The sequence below is a fragment of the Peromyscus leucopus genome, chromosome 4, assembly GCF_004664715.2.
Source record: "Peromyscus leucopus breed LL Stock chromosome 4, UCI_PerLeu_2.1, whole genome shotgun sequence".
NCBI classification, from domain to species: Eukaryota; Metazoa; Chordata; class Mammalia; order Rodentia; family Cricetidae; genus Peromyscus; species Peromyscus leucopus.
The window spans coordinates 119,929,915-119,952,138 of NC_051066.1; the positions used below are offsets into that span (position 1 = coordinate 119,929,915).

The window sequence follows — 22,224 nt, forward strand, 5'->3', positions numbered from 1 at the left end:
AATGTCGGCTGCTTCTTGCACTCCGGTCTCCATCATTCACCCTGCAAATGGGATTCAGCCTTTGGGTAGATCCATGATCGTATGTAAAGATCTGTCAAGATGCATGTATTCTTCCTTGAACTTTTCTTGAATTCTTTTTATTTATTTTATTGTCTTTTTAAAATTTGTTTTGACTTCCTTTTGGTGGTAGGAATCAAATCCAATGCCTTGTACGTGTTAGAAAAGTCCTCTGCCAATAAGCTATGTGCTAGCACACACAGGAACTGTTGAGTGAAGCCAAGGGGAAGATTCAGTTGACTGCAATTCCATCTTCTTCCTGAGACCCCTAACTCAAAACCCCCTTTAAAGAGGGTGAAATATACTCCCTGACCCCTGACTTTGGATTGAGCCTTGTGATTTGTTTAGAGCAACATTACACATGATCTACATATGTGTTTATGATTTTACTCTCCATGGTTTCAGTAACCCATGGCCAACAGCAATCTGAAACTACTAAAAGAAATATTTCAAAAATACACAACTTTCAAATAGTCTTGTGAAATTTGGTACCATCTTACCCAGGACATAAAGCATCCCATTGCTCAGTGCATCCACACCATATACACTACCACCCATTAGTCACATTTAGCAGTCTATCAGATTGATTGTAGCAGAGCCACACTGCTTATGGGGAAGTAACTCTCATGTAATTATTTAATGCTGTGCCACAATGTCTATATCATTCTTCCACTTTTCCTCACTGCACAGACATTGTGACATCTCCAGTCATCATAAGGTAAGAACAGTACATTTGAAAAGAGAAAAAAAAAATCAAATTTTGTTATAGTGTTACTCCAGCTATTTTATTTTATCATCATTCCATTTATGTTAATATCAGCTATTGCCATCAATCTTTTACTGTGCCTAATTAGAAATTAGAGTTTATCATATGTCTGTATTAATAGAAAAAATACACACCATACAATAATGCAGAAGTATCAATGTGCTGGCTCAGAACTGCCTAATGTGGCTCTATGAGCTCCCACATTCCTATTCTTCTGATATCACCCTTAAAAGAGTTTGCCCAGGCTAGCCCACTGAACTGGGAAGAAGATGAGAGACACTGGAAGAAGAGCTGCCTCTGTTGCCATGGTCAGAAGCTCCAACACCCAAATTGTCCCCTGCACCACAGTAAGAAACAGAGCTGCACACAGGAACCCAACACCCGTCAAATGCCAGCTGAGCATAATCATACAAGGCCACCCAGGAACAGTAAAGATGCCCAGGCTAGACTGCTGGTATTCCCCCACCCCCCAACCTGCAAACTCCTGAGCTGCATAAATGTGTAAAGGTATATGTTAATGACACATCACTGTTTGTATATAGTAACTGTTACAGTTACCCATGCAAGACTCCTCAAGCCTCACATATTACATGATGCCCATCCAACATAAAGAGAACATACAAGTTCTTCTGGCTTATGAAAGGCTCACAGCCTTCTATTGGTCAATTTCTCATTGGTGTGAGAAGCTACTTAGGGGAGGAAAGACTTACTTGGCAGTCCAGTAAGTTCCAGGGAATGTGGTCTACCACAGTAAACAGAGCACTGCCATAGAAGCAGCTCCCGGCCAGAACCCTGGAAGCATCGGGCAGCTGCTTATTACAGGGCTGACCAGGAAGCGGAGCACAGCTGGAACTGGGGCCCAGACACACTGGATGTAAGTCCAGTCCTACGATCCCATCTGTAAGTCCAGTCCTAGAGGATCCAGTGCTCTCTTTTACCCTTTGTGGACACCAGGTACATACATGGTGCATAGACATGCATGCAAGTAAAACATCCATGTACCTGAAAAGAAATGAGAACATTTTAATATAAAAAAAATTAAATCTTTAAACCGTACACTGCTGAGTGTCCATGGTTTCCTCTTGTGACCTTGAGTCTGGCATCATCAGAGGGGAACCCACTGCATATTACTAGCTCACCCACCCACCCCCCCAAAAAATGCCCAGTCATTGCATATTGCCTTACTCACTCACAGGGTTGAAAATGTTAATCAAACGATCATAAGTCAGGGGCTATCTAACAGATTTCTTGGCAACTCTAGACCAAAGCAATTAAGGTTTGGGTCTCACAGTGTATGTTTCTTTAGACACTCCCCAAGACTCTGGTCACTAGCCTAGTCATTTATTTTGGCATTCACTCATCCTTCCAACAATGCCATTTACCTAAAATGTATGACTACATCTCAGTTAGATTGTCAGCTTTCTGTGCATGTAGTTTGCACATATTTGTAGCTTACTTAATACTTAGAATTGTAGTTATCAGGTATCTAATAAATATTTACATAGTGCTGAATATTTACTATTGTGAATGAAATCAAACAATGCCCCTCTGTTCATGATTGGAAAATCTGGCAGACAGAACCCTCTAATTCCCAGCTCCCAGCCACCTCATAGGTGGATACCACCTTTGGATTCCCTGTAGTGCGTGACACCAATGTCAGAAAGAGAGAACCATGGAAGCCAGGCAGCAGTGGCGCATGCCTTTAATCCCAGCACCCGGGAGGCAGAGGCAGTCAGATCTCTGTGAGTTCGAGGCCAGTCTGGTCTACAGGGCAAGCTTCAGGACAGGACCAAAACTACACAGAGAAGCCAAATACTCACAGGCCTGAAGAAAAGATTCTCAAGGTAGGTAGTCCACACTCGGGTAGCCTCAAGTCATTTATTTTCTATGGTAGCTTTAACACCTTTCCCCTGGCCTGGGTTGGTGAAACTATTACATGAGGATACAATTTGGTTCCCAGGTTGGAGGATGATAAATTAGACTTTGCTTCAGTCCAAATGTCAGATTAGTATGGATTGCACAGTGTTGTTATTCAAGTGACAGAAGTGCTTAAAAGAGAAAACAAGGTCAGCCCTGAGGACCTGCACTTCCTCCTTCCTCTGAGGAGTCCTGACAGATCACTGTTTCTGAGGAGGAACCTGTGGAGAGCTCTGAAGTACTGCCAGGGCTGAGCTGAAAGGAAGTGCCTCAGGCTTGGCAGCAGTGTGCACCAGGGCTCCAGGTGGCACAGGGCTGCCCTGATGAAAGAGTGACGGCTGGAGACAGGCCCTGTCCTCATCCCTGGGTGACTCAGATGTCATACAGTATTGATCACATACATTGCTCCAGGCTTTTAGGCCTATTAATATTTTAAAAAGTACATTAATAATGCATGTGAAATTGAAGCTTAAATACCCTTTGTGTCTTATTGAAAGGGAATCGGGCTATTTTCAGCCGTGTGTGTGTGTGTGTGTGTGTGTGTGTGTGTGTGTGTGTGTGCATGTTGACCAGTTAACAGTGAACTTCATCACTAGAAAGCCAGACTGAATAAATAGAACTGTCTTAGAACTGTCTGGATGATCCCTTGGAGAGATCCTAGGACAAATAACTATAATCTTATTCAATTAATGGATTAGAGGAAATGGTCCATTTTTACAAGGACACATTTGGTATGAAAGTAGACAAAATAAACCTAGTTGGATTAAATGGAGCTCCTTTCTTGGACTGCTTGTTTGTAGCACAATTACAGCTAAAAGCAATGGAAAGAAATCTAGTTAGTGAACTTCCACATATTGCTCACGGGACTAGATTTCACTCCACTGAACCTAGTCAATTTTCAAGAGATCTGTGTGCTCAAGTATGTGAGGTACTACTCTAAGGGCCAGGGTTGTAAAAATGTGGGGTAAAATACCCTTCCTGCCTTTGGATGGTTTCCATTGCTGCAATGTACTTAATACTCTCTTAGAAAATAAAACATCATACACTTGAAAATGCAGAGAAATCAAGAAGACACTCAGAGCAAAAAAGCTAGAGTGAGAGATGTATTTAAAGAGTAGCAACTTGCACACTAGGAAGAGACTTGCTTTCTTGAGAGGGCATATGGCAACTTGCCTAGACATCCTTTTGGTGCAATTCCTGCCATATGGGTAGTTCCAAGTTCATCGGAGATGTGCTTGCACTCAGAAGTCTAGACTGAAAGTGACCCTCAAAAATCACTTCCTTGCTCCAAAATTCCCTAAAAGCCTTCGACACAATTTAATTTCATACTCTAACTTTAAGTGACTTACAAACCACGGTGCTGTCTTTCACTCATGAAAAACTCGCCTGGAGTCTCATTCCCCAGGGAGATCATTAGCAGAGAGAAAGAGAGAGTCCCCAGGCACACATGTATATGTTGGTGTACATGTACAGAGCCTTCTTCTATAAACAAATATTAAATTATGGAAGGAAGAATGGATAGATGGGTGGATAGAAATGGATGAACCATAAGAACCACAGTTCAGTTTCCACTGCAACCCAGTATCTGTTCTTTCCTTTAAAAATCTCTCCATCATTTTCTGTTGAAGACAAGTGTCTGGGTTATGCAGAATTCTAGAATGATCCCCATGCTTCCTTTCCTGGTGAATCACTCTCTGTTTCCCCTTGAATTGAGGCAGGAGCTATAAATGTGACCTGGTATCATTCCCATAATTAGCTTGCATTTCAAAATCCCATGAAGATTCCTAATCAGTTGAGTTTTAGATAATCAAACAGAAGATGTTCCCATATAGGCCAGAACTAAACAGGTGAGCACTTTGAAAGAAGAACTGAAGGCCAGACAAGGAACAAGTCAAAAGGATTTTAAGCATCGTGGTTCACCTACAGGCTTTGAAGAGCCACCAACCATCACATAAAGATGATGGCCTACAATGTACTTTATGCCCCAGGGTTATTATTTTGCCATCAGAGCACTTAGAAGAAAATAATGGCCTGTCTAGGAACTAAGGGCATCAATCTTATAACCATGAACCACTAAATTCTGTCAACAGTCAGTAATTTTGGAGAATACCCCCCAAGTCTTAGATAAGATCTCAGCCTCTGCTTGATTTTAGGCAGATATAGCAATAGAAATTAATATATGTTCCATTTTAGGGGATATCTGAGCCTAAACTGATTTATCTTTTTATTTCTTGGCAGTTTTATACATACACTGTGTTGTCATCATATTCATACTCCCCATTGCCCTCAGATATCCCCCTTCCTTTCTTTTGTCCCTTCTTCTTCCTGACTAGTTCTCCAGTGACTAAGTCATTATAAGAAATGACATCCTATCCTCCAGTAGGCATTAGCTGCCATCAGCTCCTCGGGAAGGGTGGGGCTTCATAGACACCCCCTCCATTCTTGGTGGAAAGTTGAAGGTGGCCATGAGTGCTGCATGCTCATGGTTGCAATGGCTATGCCATATCCCGATGACAGCATTCTGTGACAGTTTTCCCAGTCCTCCTTGTCTCAAGTTACTTCTGTTGTCTCTTTCATGATGCACTCTGACTTTGGAGGTTGTACATACAGATGTCCCACTTAAAGATCAGTGATCATTGGCCATTTATTATCCACACTTGGACCACACATGAGTCACCTCATTAACCACCACCCTCTACAAAAAGGAGCTTCACTACCCCAGATGGAAAGCCACATCTGTCTATGGGTGTAAACATAAATGTTATAAATATTTAGAAATCAGCTAGAAAACATGTTCACATGGGAAAACAATGGCATTGGGGGTCTTCCCTTGGGTTCATGCTCTCCCCAGGCATAAAGCTTTTGACCTGGTTGCTAGTCTCAGGGTGTTGTTCCCTCCCATAGCACGGCCTCAAATCCAATAATAAAGCAGTTTGTTATCACCAAAAGTGTTGCGCTACTGTTGTGCCAGTGGGCATATATTGCCTGGTGGATCAGTATTATGGCACACATACTCTACAGATGGGTGAGATGACTGACGTGTCTCCCCCAGCAGCCTCATAGCACCTTCCATACCATGCATGGTAGCCAGCAGGAAGCCAGTTTGCAGTTCAGTTCCACCTTGATTTCTCAGTGTCCTGTAACCCATATGTGAGCTGTCCTTGGCTATCAGCTCTTACCATCTAGTTCTTATGGCAAAAGCAATCTATTTGTTTTTTTCAGAGGCTATGAGACATTTCTGAGCGTGAACTGACTTAACTGTTTTTCGAGTTAGTAAGAGCAAATCACCCTTCAATTTTTACATGTTTTTTTTTTTTTTTTTTTTTTTTTTTTTTGGTTTTTCGAGACAGGGTTCTCTGTGTAGCTTGCGCCTTCCTGGAGCTCACTGGTAGCAGGCTGCTCGAACTCACAGACCCCGGCACATCTAGTTCTATGGGCAAAAGAGCATACCATAGCTTGTTTCTCCAGAGCCTCTGACATTTCTGTTAACTGACTTAACTGTTTTTCAAGTTAGTAAGAGCAAATCACCTTTCAATTTTTACATGTTTTAATACATTTGTCTTTATCTGTCTTTATCTCAAAAATATGTGTACCTTTTAATTTTTTTTTTGTTTATTTGTCTTCTTTGACAATTTCATACATGTACATAGTCATCTGTGTTCATCTCTGTGATCATCTTGAGGGAGAGCGGGCGCCATGTCTGTCTCCACATCCTCAAAGCTCTGCACGTGACTTGAAACTTAGCAGATATGCAATAACAGTTTGCTTTCTACATGGCTAAATGGAGTCAAGAGACTTGGCTAAGGAAAAAAGGTCCACCTAAAGCGAGGAAAAAGAGGAGGATGGCTGTGCTCTCTACAGAAGAATGGTCTCAAGATGCCCATGTCCTGATCCCTGCCACCTGAGACTGTGTGAGATTATGTGGCATATGAAGGGGCACTTTGCCAGTGGACTTAAGGTCAATTCAGAACAGAGAGACCATTCAGTGGTTAGTCTGTTGGTGGTGATGTGGCCAAAATGTTTGACAGACACAATTAATGGAAGAAAGATTTATTTTGGCTCACATATTCTGAGAGTTCAGTGCATCATCACATGGCCCCAAAAGCTTGAATAGAAGAACATCACAACAGTGGGAACATTAAGTGGAGAAGAACTCACTTCACAGATGAGCAACAAACAGATGTATGACCAGAACAGGAAGTAGCCAGGGAGCCCCAAGATCCTGCTCCCAATGACCCACTTCCTCCAGCCAGGTCTTGTCTCCTAAAGTCTCTACAACCTCCCACAGTGCCATTATCTGAGAGACAAGCATTCAACTCATGAGCCTGTCCTGGGTGCTACATCTACTGTTAACCAAGACACCAGGTGTGCCAAATGCAACCACACACACACTTTAAAAGCAGGAGATGAAAGCAGACACCAGATTTAAAAGAGGCATGAAGGTTAGTGAAGGGGCAGAGGAGATTCAGAATCCAAGGACTCAATCCATTTTTCTGGCCCTAAACCTAGAAAGAAGGGACATAAGTCAAGGTGTGTGCAGCCTCTGGAAACTGACAGTGGCCCTAGGTTGGCAGCAGCAAAGGAACAAGGGCCTGGATTCCACTGACAACCTGAACTAGCAAGCAACCAGGCTTTACCCTAGGGTCCCACTGCAGGGGCACAGCCCAGACAGCACCTCGATTTTAGCCCAGTGAGATTCGGAACCTGTGGAATTCTAAGATAATAGATGTGAGTTATTTGCCCCTACTTAAGCTTGCATTAGTCTGTTACAGCAACAATAGAAAATGAATACAGGGGCTGAGGAGGTGGCTCAGGGGGTAACGAACGGGCTCGCCACATAAGGTCGACAACCTGAGTTCTGATCCCCAGAACCACGTAAAAATGGAATGCAGGGGCCCAAGCATCTGTACTGCAGCCCCCTTACCAAGAGACGGGAAGCAGGGAGGGACAGGGGACTCCCTGGAAGCCTGTGGGCCAGCTCCCCTGGCATACACAGCAGTGAGCAGCAAGAAGAGACCCTTTCTCAAACAAGGCCGAAGGACCAACACCAAAGACTGCTTTCTGACCTCCATACCATTGCTATGGCACACATACACACATACACTCACACACGCCAGGAAATGGAGAGAGGCCATCTTAACCGGAAACACTGTCTTCCCTCCCCGGGAGGAGGCGTGAGCACTCAGATCTCACCAGTGCTAGACAGTGGAGCATTACTATCTAATTGCTACCCCAGCAGCTCACAAGGACACAGGTAAGGCAGTTCTGAGGCTAATAGTGACCCGCCTGAGCCCAAACTCTTCCCCATGGAAATCTCAGTCCTTGGGGGACACAGATTGATGGGAGAGCAAGATTGTAATCACCCTATGACAGTTCTTGTGTGACCAAAGTCCACTCCAGGGGCCTCTTGGGCCTCATTCTATAGCTAGGCAGAGTCTATGCCCTTCCCATTTCTCCAGTCTGAGTGCTCTCAAAGCGGAAACTGCTTCAGACTAAGGCTGGCTTGGTTGTGAGTTTAGGGGTATTGGGGGGAACTGGTTTTGCTTAGAAGGCTGAGTTTCAGGGCTGGCCTTGAACTTAGGTGCTCCTGCCTCCTACTCCTGGGTGCCAGTGTTCTAAGGATACACCAACAGTACACAGCAGAATCTTGTCTCCTTTCAACGCCCTCAGTCTACATGGTTAGAGCAAAGGTCCTGCAAACGCAGAGATGAGCCTCCCTGTGCTGAAGCCAAGGTCGTAATAAGTCGTAATTTTCGAGATGTCCTAGCCCAGACTCTTACTCTACAGAGAGCAAAACTAAGGCCTGGGTGGCCAGTGAATTATGCGAGGTCAGGGGTCAAGTTAGAGCAAAGCTAATCCTGGAACTCAGATCTCCAGTGTGTCCAAGTGGCTGCATGTGCCACTCTTACAAGTGAGGTATGCATTCAGATATTTTTGATGTGCCCTTGGGCCATTTTCTGTGCCCTCTCCCTTGCTTTGGACTGGTTTTGACTCCAGTTCCAGCACTTGCTCTTTTTTTTTGGGGGGGGGATTGCCGCAGGGATATTAGAGCCTCTTAGGACTCCCCATCCCCTCTTGACTTCCATTAAACTGTGATTCCCTGTGTTCGGCGAGCAAACAGGAATGTGTATATCTTCCTGCGCCCCCTTCAGGACTTTGCCTGAAATTACATCTAGACTTGACTTGCTTCCCTGCCCTAACTTCTTAATCAATGTCTCAGGGGCAGCTCCTGAGGAACTGGAGGATGCTGATTTTACAACTGAGCAGTCTGGAGATTTGGGCTAAGCAAAATTTTCCATCATATGTATCCAAGCCAAAAAAAAAATCTCTGACGCAAAAAAAAGAAAAAATAAGATTAGCTTTTCTGCCATGGTAACCTTGCTACCTCCCAACCAACAGGAAATTATTTTCCTGTAAGAAAAAGAACCCTTAATTACCAACCAATAATTAAAACCTGAAGTCAAGTACAGGAAGCCAGAGCTGGGCTCTTAGCAGTGTTCTTTAACATAGTCTTGGGAATCATGGTGAGGTCTCTGCTTTCCATGTAGCCTTTACATACCCTCTCCACAATACAGGATCTGCCGGCTGGAAGAATAAGATGTGTTACAGTGTGTGGAAGGTGTTTTCATTAAGCTATGAAGAGAGAGGGCTTGTGTTTTATAGAGCTAACACTGCCAAGTTTTTAAATAGGTAGTTTGGTATACATCTAAGACATTCTGAATGTTCGAAGTCTCCTGTTGAATTGCTATAAGAAGAAAAAGAAAGCACCGTTTAACGGTCCTCAGTTGTCCCATCGCTAAAACAGTGAAGGTTGTCTTTCCCAAGAAGACTATGACTACCTTCAGCATCAAAGTAAGGGAATAATTATACATATTGCAGATATGGAAATTAGGTTTTTGTTGATTATATATATACATGTATATATATATATATGTATATGTATATGTGTGTGTGTGTGTGTGTGTGTGTGTGTGTGTGTGTGTGTGTGTAATCAGTTGAAGCTAAGCATGGCGGCTCACACCTGTAATCTCAGCACCAAGAGAATTGCCATGAGTTCAAGGCCAGCCTAAGCTACATAGTAAAAGCCTATCTCAAGAAAACAATGGGAAAACTAATGGAAGAATCTAACAGATCATAGATTATAGAGCAAGAAAACAGTTGAAAATCCCACAAAAGTTAGGGACCATCCTTGGCCTCATAGGGAAGGAGGAAAATGTAATTTTAGGGGCAGAGGAACAATCAGGTGGGCTTAAGGGAGGGGACATGGCTCCTTTTACTTTCAGGTGTGGGGAATGGAGGATGAATCAGTTGGCTCCCCAGAGTGTTAAAGCTGCTAAGCTGTTCTGGTACAAAATGCCGGACCCACTTTGTACCATCTTCTCCTCCACCACTGCCTCTTCCTCTTCATCATCTTCTCCCTATCTCTCTCTTCCTCCCTCCCTCCTTCTCTCCATCTTTCCTTTCCTCCTTTAGAGGCTCAGGGCAAAGGCCACACCATCCCGCCTAAGTGTCTGCAATATTGACCAGACAGATACTGAGCCATTTGACCCAGGAAGTACCTTGATGGGATTTTTACCAGGCCCCTTACAGAGAGCATGTTCTCTTGTGCATAGATAACAACATGGTTCAGGAGCAGACCAGCTAATCCCTCACAAGCAGGCACGATTATCCAGCACCACGTGATAGTTTGGTTGGCAAGTTCTCTAACTCACAAATCCATCTCCCTTCATGTGGAGCTGATTGTGACTTCACAAAATCTGAGGTCCACATGGTGTTTGCATCTCTGCTCCCTGCCTTTGGCTTCTGGTATTTTAGCCCCTGTGGCTTCGTCTCCTTTACTTCTGCTGCTTCCTCCTGACCAACAAGGACACACAGCATGGTTATTGACAGTGTTCCTGGCCCTGTGCGATACATGCATTATCACATTCACTCTGCAACTTATACCAAATACTTATGTGGTTTGCGCGGTCAAAAGTTCGGCTACTTTCTTGTTCATCTGTCCCAAACTGAAAATTGAAGATCAGAGAGGCTAGTGATCTGCTCTGCTTACACAGCCAGTGAACAGAAAAATGTGAAGTTCACCATCTGTCACTGCCTTCCTTCGGCCTGATCCTCCTTCAGTCATCCCACTTTCACAAATGCTACTGCCAAAAACACAGTGGCAAGCCTCCCAAACACTCACTCTTTTCTTCCTCCCTTCCCCCCGCCTACCAACCCACTCTCTCCTCCATGGTCACTTCTCTGGCCCTGTGAAGAGTATCCTGGACCAAGCCCACATCACGCACATCCACAAAAGCATCTTGCTTCCACTCTTGGAACACATTCTATCCCAAACAACCAGAAACTAAATAAAGCCTTGTCACTTCCCTACTTCAACCCACCTGATGGCTCCCCTGCCCTTAAAATTGCCTCTTTCTCCTTTCCTATGAGACAAAGGATGACCTGACTTCCATGGCCTTTTGAACCATTTTTCTGCTGCAACCTCTGAGACATACTTAACTCTTCCTCAGTTTCCTCCACTGTTAGGTCCATCTCAATTTAAGCACCATGCCCTGTTTAGTCACTTCCCAGTTCTTAATATAGTCTATAGTTATGTGTGTGCTTTGGGGTCGGGGGATGCCTACCAGTTGTAGCACCGGCCATCTTAGCTGTCAGATTCACCTTGTTATCCTCCACATAGCAGGTGGCCAGAGCAGAGTAAGCGGTGAATAAGTACTCACCACATGGCTGGGGCATGAATGCTTTGCTTAAAAAACACTTTAGCCTGTACCCTTTCTGTTGGACATGTGTGGTACTTTGAATGATAATGGGCCCCCTAGCTTCATAGATTTGAATGCTTGGTCCTCAGTTGATGGAACTGTTTGGGAAGGATTAAGAGGTGTGGCCTTGTGGGAGGAGGTGTGTCACTGAGGACAGGTTTTGAGATTTCAGTAGCTTCCAGTTTTGATTCAAGACATGAGCACTCAGTTGCTGCAGCCACCTGACACCTGCTACCTCTCCTCTGCCATCCTGTACTCTTATCCCCCTGGACCTGTAAGGCCAGAATAAACAACTTCTGTAAGTTGCCTTGGTCATGGTGTCTCATCACAACGACAGAAAGGTAATTAAGCCACCATGCTTTCTTTCCCACCACTCCTCCTTGGTTGTGCTGACAGCAGCAATTATTTATTTATACCTGAATCAATGCCAGCATCTCACTCTAAAAGAAAAGCTGTTGTCTGCCCCACCCAGAATCGTCCAATCCAGAAATGAACGTATTTTTGTTTCCTGGTTGGGGCAGAACAGCTGTGTTTCTCCATGGCCTGCAGCTGAGGAACAGATGACCCCTCTATGCGGGACTGCCTTGTTCAGCCCCAAGGGAACAAACCAGAAGGAACTAGAGAAAGGGGTAGCAGTGACTTTCTCAGTGCCCTCAACTCGAGTTATGTGCAATTCCAGCTTGACTTCCAAGACACGCCTTCTCAGGCTGAAAAATAACCAGGGTTTCTTCCATTGTAGGGTCAGTATTCAAAAGATTTTGAAAAAGATACATGTGGGTTTCTTCTTAGTTAATAGGCTTCCTTTATTCGCTATTTCTAGTAGAAAGGAATTCCCAAATATAGGAACTCAACTCACAGGACTTGGCAGAAACAGGGCATTAGAGTGTCCTCACTATTAATATGAAAATCCATGCACCATATTTACAAATCTTTCCAAGGGAAAACAAACCTGCCTTGGAAACAATGTTTATAATTACAATCATGGATGCTATCAGTTCCTCAGAGGGAGTGCTTAAAATATCAATTTAAATGCAAATGAATTTTATCATTCCAAATTAGACTCGCTCCATTGTGTTGAAATTAATATAGAAAATAATATTGAATGCTAAATTGCAAATAATTAATATTGACACAATTTAAAATGTAGGGTTTCATTTTAGTATTGGGGGGAAAGTCTTGTCTGTGTGTGTCACTGTGTGTCACGATCAGTGTCCTCCATGCATGGCAGCATATCATGTTGATTAACTTGAAAAAGAAGACAAATGGCAGGCGACATCCCAGGGCCCAGCAAGCTGTCCTTTGGGTCTAAAGAAAAAATCTGAAACCTGTATTTAACTGACAAAATAGCACTTAAAAATAAATGATTTCCTATTTACACAGCATGAAGTAGTACCATTAGACAGAGAAAAGGAGACTTTTTTTATGCTCTATAATCTAGTCTGGGGGTTGACAAACCCCATCCAAACACTGTCCACTGGTTTTATAAAAAAAATAAATAAATAAAACTATGCTTAAAGCAGCCACATTCACTTCCTTTGTTTTTTAGAGCTGAGCATCAAGCCCAGGGCCTTGCACATGCTAAGCAAGTATTCTACCACTGAGCTATATGACCGGCCAGCCTGTTTACTTATTGGTGATGCGCCTTTGTGCCATAAAGGGAAATTGTGACAGAGACCATGGGGCCTGCAGAGCTTGAGACTTTTGCTACTTGACCCTTTAAGAAAAGGTCAGCTGAAACCTGTTGATCTGACTCGTCACAGATCAAAACACAGAAACGGGTTTTGCTGAAAACCTAAGTCCAAGAGTACAGTGGGAGTCCAGTCCTGGCTGGACCATTCTCAAGCTGGGTGGCATCTGGTGCGATGCCATCCACGTCTCAGGGACATAACTTGCTCATTTGTAAGCTGGAGGACAGGGCTCTTGTCTGTTGTAACTCCAAAACTGTACAAAACTCATCCTCTCCAATAAAATCCCAGATTAAGAAGCAAAAGCTGGATTGCTTGTGTAAGGAAATAATCCCCAAGTACCTTGAATCTATTTAAATCTGCTCTTGATGATGGCAAATATGTCTTTGCACTCACCATAGTAGCTAAATGACTTCAAAAAGTTTTGTGTTCACATGCCATTGTCATTTCTAGTCCCCTGAAGCTGGCACTGAGGGACAGAGTCATAGGGCAGCATTTTCTTTAGGACTTGGTCCCAGGAAGCATGGGTAGAGGGATATAGGAATGACTAGGGAAGATGGGGCTGCCCTGGGTAACACAAGAGTCTCACTGTGGGCAGCTGCAGCTCACTAGCATCCGACGTTCCTAGGATACAGGTTAGAATGGATGAGGTGATGTTGTGGGCATTGATATATCCACTGCCACTAGCCATCAAGTAACAGTCAAGTAATAGGATGCAAGAGGGGCAATGGCCTGTCCTCTGGGCTGCTACAATCACAAGCAGATGGGATTCCAGTTGTCCAGAGAAAATGCAGTCTCATGCAAGTTGAGTCAATGGGCACTGGAATGCTAAAAGCAAGAGGTTCTGAATGATTGTCCAACAGCATCTGCCAAACTTACAAAGTCAACAGTCTCTAAAGGTTCTATTCACACATACCTATCTGTGAGCTCTCTCAGTAACTGCATGGCTTTTTTTTTTCAACACATACAGAATATGTATGTGCTACAGTAATCACTTACTGTACATATTATAAAAGAAAAACAATCCTAAAAGATGATGTAACATAAATATTCAAAAGGTTAAAATACACACCTATGTCCATAAGAGCATTCCTCACCAGAAACAAGACAAAGAATCAACCAAAGGGTTGATGGACATGGAAACAGAGGAGTAAGATGCAACACCACAGAGCTTTAAGGGGAAGGAACCCTGTGAGGCTGCAGTATGGATGAACCTGGGGACATGATGCTCAGTGAGATAAGCCAATCACAAAAGGCATACCCCGCCCCCACTTACCCAGATTCTTAGAGTCAGGAAGTGGAGTTGGAGAAGCTTGTATAATAGGCTGACAGTTTCAGGTTTGCAAGATCAAATGTTCTGGAGATTGCTTATACACTAATGTAGTTTACATTTTTTTTCCTTTTTAATTTATGTGTATGGGTGTTTTGCCTGCTTGTATGCCTGTGCATCAAGTGTACACAGTACCTTTGGAGTCCAGAAGAGGGCATCAGATCCCCTGGAATTAGTTACAACAGTTATAAACTCCCATGTGGGTGCTGGGATTAGAACCCAGTTCCTCTGGAAGAGCAGCCAGTGCTCTCAGCCACTGAACCATCTCGACAGCCCCACACTGATGTATTTAAACATGACTGAACTCAGCATTAAAAATAGTTAAGAAGGTAAATTATACATCATGTTTTTACAATGCTCTAAATAAAGTACCTAAAAATTGTAACCAAACTCGAAATAAGTTCTAACATTTTCCCCTCAGCATTAAGGGGTAGTACCTTGGACTAACAGAGCACTGTATGGCCCTGTTCTCAGTGTGGCCAGTAAGGAGAAAGTTTCTTTGCCAAAGAGCTGTTCTGACTTAAATAAATGTGGCGGGGGCAGGGGGGTTATGTAGTCAATCACAGACCTCCTCCTCTTAAGAAAAAATCCTCAGGAATACTCAGCACTAAAATGAGACAATAGAAGTATCTCCAAATAGAGCAGATGAAGATGCTGTCCAATAGTACAGGTGTCCTTAGGAACCTGGTCAGCCAGGCACTAGATCCTGGGAGGGGGGGTCTCCTCAACAGAAAACAAACTCAGGATGGGCAGCACACTGAATCCTTCCCTCACCATCAATAGGACCTGAGCTAGTCCACCGAGAGCTCTGGGTAGCATTTATGACCTTAATCAGAAAGCATGCAGCGCTCATCTGGAAACTAATTGGATGCTAAAATCCTCCACACATGGTGACGTGTTGGATATTACAAAGATTTTGGTGGGAGTATATTTAGCAACAGTGACATTGATGTTGGATCCCAAGCAGGGACCCCTGTCTGCTTGGAGGCTCATTATACTCAGAGTGACAGCAGGCGCTTAGCAAATCTCTTTTGATTGTGTTCATCAACCAAGTCACTTGGAGTATCTTTAATGGCTAATGAGGAATTGTACCAGAGTTGAGGTTTTTCTAAACAGGAAATCAAACCTGGACTTTGTAACCCACTGAGCTTTTATTCATTTAACCATTTTCACTTGGCATTCTATTTTACCTTAATGGGTCATTTGAAAGCTAACTGTATTTTACCTCCATAGTTGACAACCTCACTTGCCATATGAGTAGGATGATAAAAATAGATTCACCCTGTGCCTGAAGTCTTTTATGTGCCACCCATGGTGGGTATAGCACACTCCATCCTGGAGAATGCTTTCTTGGGAGGGCCAATAGCCAAAAAAGATCTTGGAAGGAATAGCAAGGATCAGGGCCATGAGTTCACACACAGTGGTTGATACTGGGAAAAAATGGAGAAAGCTGAGGGTGACCACTCAAATGAGCAGCAAACCTGCTGAACCTGAAGAAATAAATGCTCCTCAGCACATGGAAAAGACAACAATGTATTCTCAGGTTTAGGGATATAGTTTGAATAACAATGGACCCTATCGACTCATTTATTTGAATGCTTGGTCCCCAGCTGGTAGAATTACTTGGGAAGGTGTAACACGAATTGCTAAATGGTTTTATTAATAAAAAAAAAAAACCAGGAACTAGATATTGGGGTTAATTTGAAAGATCAGAGAAACAGAACAAGCCACAGCCACCAGCTCTTACCTCACCAACTCCACGAATCCTCTGATTGAAATCCTCAGCCTCAAGAGCATGAGTTCCTGGTTCCTCATGCCTTATATACCTTTCTGTGTCCTGCCATATTATTTCCTGGGATTAAAGACTGTGTGTCCTTCCCAAGCAAAGACATGAGGTCTCAAGTGCCGGAATTAAAGGTGTGTGCCACCACTCCTGATTCTGTTCCCAGTGTGGCCTTAAACTCACAGAAATCCAGATGGATCTTTGCCTCCCAAGTGATAGAATTAAAGGCATGTGCTACCATTGCCTGACCTCTGTTTACTATAGTGGCTGGCTTTTTCATCTGATCCTCAGATAAGCTCTATTAGGGTACATAATATATTGGGGTACACAATGTCTCACCACAGGAAGGATTAGTGGTTTTGTCTGGGGAGTTGTGTCACCAGAGGTGGGCTTTGAGGTTTCAAAAGCCCTTGCCCTTCCCAGTTAGCTCTCTCTGCTCCATGGTTGTCCTTTCAACATGCAATCTCTCAGCTACTGCTCCAGCACCATGTCGTTCTGCCTGCTGCCATACTCGCCCCATGCTGATCATGGACTCTAACTTTCTGGAACCATAAACTCCCAGATTGAATGCTTTTTTTTTTTTTATAAGTTTGCCTTGGTCATGGTGTTTTGTCATAGAAAAGTAAGACAGAGGCCTTCTCAGACTTTGCAGCTCCAGGGACCACAAGCAGCTAGAGACCTGTCTTCTGGACTCAACTTGTGGGGATGTATCTTTTACCTCTACAATTTAAGGGGACCTGGGGACTAGAGTAAGTAAGGGCTCAACTAAGCTTTACTACTGATGAAAGTTTCCCATGATCTCTCCTGCAAAGCCAAACACCCCACAGGCTTATTAGGGGTGGGTATTTAAGGCAGCCAAACCCGTCTGCTACCTCAAACCTCAATAATGCAAATGCCCATACTGCAGTGTCCCCCAGGGAAAAGGTTTAGCAGCTTCCTACCAACTCAAACTCACACACACAACTCCCAGACATGCACCCACCAATAACAGAAACACATACCCATAGGCAGGCATCCACACAACAGTTGCATTTGTATTAACAAAAAGGAGAGAATTGCAATGTCCATCAGGAACTGAATAGGTAAATAAAACTGGTATATGATGAGTTCATACATCAGAATACTATCTCACAACAAAATAAAAACTAATGAAAACAACAGAATAGGCAAATGGCAATGCATTATATTAGCTAAAGAAGGCAAACCCCAAAGGAACACATACATACTTACTGCCATCCACAAGGTGTCCTAAACAGGCAGGATTAGACACTGTAGGGACTGATGTGGTGGTTGCCTGAGACATCTAGAGATGGACCAAAAGTGTATCACATGGTGAGAGAATTTTCCAAGGTCTCTTGGAAAGTCTTGCTTGGCTTGTGATTGTATGAATACATCCACTTCCTATGCATCCAGCTGCCCTTCAGATCATACAGTTTACTATGCAGAAACTAAACCTGCAGAAAAGTGACTTTCAAAGTCATTATTAGTAATATCGCCAATTCAGAAATCAGTATCTACTGAAAATGCCTCGTGAATGTGTTAAGGATGGAAGAGAGAACCTGTTCCAGCCCCAGGAACCTCAAGTCTCAGCTTTTCCCCTGAGCACCAGTGAGATGTCAACTCTTCCCTTTCCCCAAGTCACTATAAGCCTAGAAATGAGAGACCTTAGACCCCTGTCACTTTGCACACTGCTGAGGTCTGAACACCATTACTGAATTCTTAGAAAAGTATCTTTCTTGCCTTTTTTTTTTCTGTATTTGCCTTTTAACATAGAATTTAATGCTTGTTCATTGTGATTCATACTCACAAAACAATAATAGACAAAGATCGACAATTTCCCTCTTCTCTTCTTTACTTCTTCCTCCTCTATAAATCGCACTCACTTTCCAGTTTCAGTACTGAGGCAGCTCTGTGTAAATCCTTCTAGATTTTTCTCCTTCTAAAACCAGAGTCCTACAGAACATCATATCATCATGCAACTTTCTCTTCTATAAAACAACATATTCTCTCCAACAGTATGGCTACACTATAGTTTACTTAACCAGCCCATAATGACTGACATCTTGGTTTTCCTCTAAAACTTTACTGTTACAAAAGAGAATGGCTGTATGCCTTGAATAGAGAGATCTTCACAAACTTGTGTGACTATCCCACTAAAATAAAATTCCTGGAAGTGAAATGGCTGGGTCAAGGAGCATGTGCAATTTTAATTATGCAATTACACAATTTTTATTTTAACTCCCTCCTCAAAATATTCTTTGGATATTCATCTCAAGAGAGAGACATCTCACAGAGAACAGAAAGAAGTCCAGAGAAGCAGTGCTGGTGAGGGAACTGTCCAGCCTCCTTGAAAAAGCGGCAGCTCTACGACCAGTGGGGCCTTATTTTCTGGATGCCAACTTGAAATTTCCATAATGAAAAATAAAACATGGGATTTGTATTAAGCCTCTCAAACAGTACCATTGATGAGAGCTGAGAGGATATGATTTGAACATGTGTTAGTTGATAGATTTAAGGACAGGAACAGTTTCGTGTCAGCTGCTGTAATTAGCCAGAAATGAAGATGAATGAAGGGGCCCTCCTTTGCCAGCCAAGCCTCAACTTCAATGCTGGCTCAAGAGCTACGAGGGAGGGACAGAGACAAGAGCTGAGCTGGGAAACCCACACAGTTCTGAAGGCCCAGAATGCATGTTGGCTCTCAGAACCAGAGGCTCCACACTGGAGAGCGCCCAGCTCACTTAACTGACCTTCCTGGACACTTTCCAACTAAAATGTGGCTAGAGCTCCAAGGCTTTTTTCCTTAAAGGGAGTTAAGCTCTTTCTCAACCTGAGAGACCCTGACTCTGGAAAAAGTGAGGGTATCTGTCCCCATAATAAATGCCCTGAAGACCTAAGGAGTTCTTCAGCATCTTGTGGACCACCACCTCATTGAGCCTTCCTCACCCACTCCACCATCAGCAACCAGGCCAAGTTTTTTGGGGCAAGTAGTTCTAAGAGAGAGTCTCCAAATTTATGAATGAGCATTTTACTTTAAATTGTATAAAACCAGTCTGGTTGCCAATCACTACGTTGCAATTCATTTTTTACTTTATTTTCAAAAGGTAAAATTTGGTTTGGGTGCACTGTTCTCTGACTTTTGAAAACATAAAATCATGCAAAGACCACCACAATCAAAAAAAAAACAAATGTCCCTTTCGAGCTGTGTCCCCCAAATGCCCGGATGCTCCCCTCCTAGTCAACTCCTTGCCCCCATCACTGACAAGCACAGATCCATTTGCGTTCTCTACAATGTTGTCTTTTCCAGAAGGTCACAAGGCCTGTTACATGTGTAATTATTCCATGTGGTTGGATATATCAGCCACTTCATCTTTTTGGTTGCTGTTTGATGTTCCACTGTATGCTGTGCCATTATTTGCTTCCCCCATCTCCATTCTGGGACATTTGGACAACATCCAGCTTGCGCAATTAGAAATGAAACCTCTTGACTTTTATAGGAAACTAAGATTTCTTAGGGTAACCCAGCCACTACTCAACTTTTAGAAAATGGCACCAACCATCCCTAGAGTGCATGGAGACCGACAGAGCCTCGTGATTTTCTAGAGGTCAAGAAAGCTCATCTCTGAGATAACCCATCTCCTTTGTGCCGCACTGGCACCCATCCAGCTGTGTCTCCCATGTCGGATAAGGAACTGGGACTGTGTGCCCTGACGCTTCCAGTTAATGCGTCCTTGTACATTTCCCCCTGTGTCTTACCAATCTAAGCCAAGATGCTTCATTTTCCTTTCATGTTCTCCTGTCAACTCTATCTTAAAAGCTTCATAAATATTTCTAAGCAAGTCATTCTTGAGATTTAAAAAAAACAGAAATATGGTTAAATGAAATTATGGTTATTTTTCTATTTGAGTTTTGAAAATATATATATAGTTTATGCATTTGGATGTTAAATGTGCATTTAGACTGTAAGATTATATTCCTAGATTTTGTAACTTAAAGGTGGGTTCGGGCAAAGGAGCTGGTGTGACCCCACTCTTCAAAAGACCTGCATTAAGAGATGGGTCCTGAAGGGGTAGGCAGGTCTTCGGATCTGAAGATAAGCTTCATTAGGAGAGCTGCCAGCACCATAAGCATAATGGAAGCCTGAAGGAAGAACAAACCCTTCAGTTCCTGAGAACAAAGCAGACTCCTGACTCTTACGGGATTTAGGGGGGCTGAGCAATCTTCAGACCATATGGTCTAGCCTGGGCTATGTGTCAAGCTGCATAGAGGCAAACACTAAGTAGGACCATAAACTTACCTTGCAGTTGTAAGACAGACTACATACAGCACAAGGCTTACAGCACAGCATGCTTTACTATATAAATACATCCTGCTGAGTCTGTGTGTGATGTGTGTGGGTGTGAGTGTGGGTGTGTGGTGTCAAGGCTGACCACTCTGTTGGACAACCAGTAAGGGGCTTTGTCCCTGAGAGAGGTTAATTCTCCTCCCAGCAGACATTAATTGCCTGCAGTTCCTTGTCTATGGGTGATTCACCATGAAATTTTCTCCCTTCCACATAAACATGTCCATTGATATTGCTGTTATTCCGGTCTTGTTTATGCAGTCATTTCTAGAAGAGACTTTCACGGGGGATTCCCCAATGTTCAGGCTCTTATAATCTTTCTGCCTCCTCTTCTGCAATATTCCATGAGCCGTAGATGCAGGAGTTGTGATGTTGATGTTTCCAATGGGGATGTGCTTCCCCCCCACCAACACACACACACACACACACACATACACACACACACACACACACACACACAATTTTTGATCTCTGCATTGTGTCTAGTTGTGTTTTTCTGTAATGGTCTCCATTTGCCACAAAGAGGCTTCTTTAAAGAGAGGCAGTAGCTACACTTATCTGTAGCTACTAGACAGAGATTTAGAAAACAGTAAGGAATTATGCTGGTCTAGCAATGTGGCTTTGCAAATTTGGTATCAACATTTTAATTGTATAAAAGTGCAAGTAATGAAAAGTTAAATATTTGAAATCTCTGGGAAGCATGCTTATATTGTCCTAACTCCAAAAGCAAATCACTATATTTTAATATTTTTTAATGTATAGAATGTGAGCAAGCTCTACCTGATGGCTCTCAAAATGTTGAATATATTCAAATCAACAAAACAGACAATTCCTGTAATTTGTCCATTCATTCATTCAGCATGTTTGTTTGTTTTTTCGTTTTGGTGGTGCTGGTGCTGGTGCTGGTGGTGCTGGTGATGGTGGTGCTGGTGGTGCTGGTGATGGTGGTGCTGGTGCTGGTGTTTTGTTTTGATTTGAGAAGCTCCTGTGTAGTCAGTGGTTTCAAGTCAAAGTCCTAGTCCACACCCACGGACCAGCCACAGAGACTGGCAAAGTAAACAAGTGCTGTGGACACACACAGAGGCAGACTGTTGGAGGTGGGGGATCCCTTCTAAACAGACATGTGTAAGCTCACTTCCACTTAGCACACTGAGGAAGAAGAGAGTTCCAGATGAATAAAAGCAGTGCAAGGCCAGGCACCAGAGGACATCCTGCAGCATTGTAGGGAAGGGGCACTAGGGCCACGCATTTGTTTCCTGGGGCTGCTGTGATCACAACCTGGCCGGCTCAAAGTACCATAACTGTATTCCCTCTGTCCGGAGGGCCATAGATCCCAAACCAAGCTGTGATCAGTGTGGTCACTCTAGACAGTGAGCCTGAGCCATGTTTTTCCTGGCTTCTGGAGCTGCTGGCCACCCTTGGCACCACTTGGCCTGTACCATTCCCCCTTCCTGTCACAGACCCCATCTGTCCATTCCCTCCTGATGTCTCTGTACCTGTCTCTTCACATGGCCTCAGGAGAATAGCAGCCATCGGAACTAGGGTTCCCGTTGAACCAGTGTGAGCTGGTCTTACTTATTTATATCTA

The 22,224-nt window shown here is 43.4% G+C and overlaps 1 protein-coding gene across 1 annotated transcript in view; it reads left to right on the forward strand.

Moving 5' to 3' along the window:
- Pcsk2 (proprotein convertase subtilisin/kexin type 2) overlaps positions 1–22,224 on the forward strand; it is a 252,882-nt gene that overhangs the window by 155,674 nt on the left and 74,984 nt on the right. The window lies entirely within an intron of this gene.